Here is a 2,147-nt window from a genome sequence, read left to right as displayed (position 1 = left end):
TATATATGTTTGTAATCAATGTGGAGTCTTATATTTCATTGTTCTCAACAAATAGCTGCCAAATCACAAAATCATTAAGTTTTTACTTCAGTGAGCCAAGTAAAATGTCTATGCCTCGAATTTAGAAATGCAATCATTGAGTTTGCAAGGCTCTTTGTCATCCGATGCATCTCTCTTGATCATCTCAGTCTGTTTAGGCAATCATTTAGAAGCAGTCAAATCCAGGATTTAATAAGCCTTTATACTATAGGGATTACTTCTAACCATTTGGATATGTTGCATACCACCATACCGTAGACAAGCAAAGCATGGCATGGCAAAGCTAATTGTATAGCACAGGCAACAAGAGAATTGAAAATATTGTACAAGAACAAAACATAACAGGAAAACACACAGAGAAACTCTATTATCTGAGATACAGGGAGTAAATGTAACAACTATAGAATTTCTTAGTTTTAGTGAGAACACAGGCATTAGCATTCTGGATCACCTGCAGCTGTAGGGTTCAATCTGTAAGAATGCCAAAGCAGTAATCTAGTCTACTTAAGATAAACGCCTGAGAGCAGCTTTTTCCAGCTGAGATATTACTCCTTCAATTTTTAAATCCTGGAAATGCTCTTCAGGTGAAAGAAGGCTGACTTTGTTAATGTCTTTATGTGTCTCTGTAGGTTCTGTTCATCACTACACCCTGATTTTGAGCCTGACTAGTAACCTACATTCTAACCATTCCTCCTGTTATTCAAAAATTATTATTTCAGTTTAGTTTTTATTCATCAGAAGACTATTTGTGCACATCCATGCCTTTATTTCTTCTATGCATTTAACAAGTGCTTAAATAGGTTTACAGTTACTTTGTGACATCGTAATAAAGAGCTGTTTCGTCTGCATAGTTATGGTAACTTTTGTTGCTTTTTATTATAATCTGTGCTAGAGGGAGCTAGAGGGAGCATGTAGAATACAATGAGCCCTAAGAATGTCACATGTCACTTTTGTGGTCTCTGTTTTAAAGCTTCCCTTTGACACAAAAAGTCTCTGTACTTGATGTAAACCTCTAGCAGAAAGACTGACCCAGTTTTCCAGGCCCTGCATAGAATGGAGTGATAAATAGTGTTGAATGCTGCACTTAGATCCAAAAATACCAAACCCCCTAGTTAAAGGTATAGTGAAAGATTTTTTGCACATTTTTGAAAATACCTGCCCTCTCCACTTTAAAAATAAGACGGGTGCAAGAGCCTGCATAAACCCATTTCTCCTTGTGCACGCTCTATTTAATGTTGTTTGCTTCGTTCATACAATCTTACTTTCCTAAAGGAGATTTGCAATATTTCCACTATGTCAGACTCTACACCTGTAACAGAAAATTGGGACCAGCACATAGGGCAGCTTTATGTAAACATATCATCAGTATGGTTGACAATTACTGCAGCAGGACCCCTTATTTTGATGATCCACGTGGAAAAAGAACATCCTCCACTATACCTTTAAGTGAACAAGATAAAGGAACGTTAAGCATGGTTTTAAGTTTCTAAACCTGCATTGTCTACCTCTACAATCCATACAGGCTGAACCAAATGCCCACATTACGCCTTTCAGACAGTTGGCATCATATATCTTAGCTCTCCTGCTCTGTCCCTGCATCTGCAACAAATTCCAGTCATCTCCCACAGCAAAATATATTCACTGATTGTATGTAATGCCATTTCAATGTTATTTTAAACATTAAGGCTGGAAAACTATTCTTTTCTAACTCAGTTACTCCTAACATTGGATATTATATACAGATGGGGTAATAAAATCTACCTGTATTTCCTATTTTTCACATAGTTAGAGCTGTTCTACTATGAACCACTAGATGGCAGCATCGTTATGAGGTGAGACTGGCTTCAAGAACGAGTGTTTATTTTTTTAGGGTTGATTTCCACAACACCTGGCTTTCATCAGTAGAGAGAGTGACTGCATTACCTCTTGGTTACCGTGACAACCTCCACTGTAAAACAAAAGGAAGTGATGGCAACACTAATAAAAACAAACATGTCTAATGCACATTTAACACAAAGGAGCTCTGGAATCACAGCACCTGATTGACCACTATGCTGTCAGTTTGTTTTTTGGTTTATATATATATATATATATATATATATATATAT

The 2,147-nt window shown here is 36.7% G+C and overlaps 1 protein-coding gene across 1 annotated transcript in view; it reads right to left on the bottom strand.

Annotated features, from left to right (window-relative positions):
- The window catches only part of LOC107096495 (collagen alpha-1(IV) chain-like), a 64,245-nt gene that overhangs the window by 29,816 nt on the left and 32,282 nt on the right, over positions 1–2,147 (bottom strand). The window lies entirely within an intron of this gene.

Source organism: Cyprinodon variegatus, unplaced genomic scaffold (genome assembly GCF_000732505.1).
Source record: "Cyprinodon variegatus isolate N-32 unplaced genomic scaffold, C_variegatus-1.0 Scaffold628, whole genome shotgun sequence".
Lineage (NCBI taxonomy): Eukaryota > Metazoa > Chordata > Actinopteri > Cyprinodontiformes > Cyprinodontidae > Cyprinodon > Cyprinodon variegatus.
Note: the sequence above shows the minus strand (reverse complement) of the source record. Positions and strands in the feature narration are given on the sequence as shown.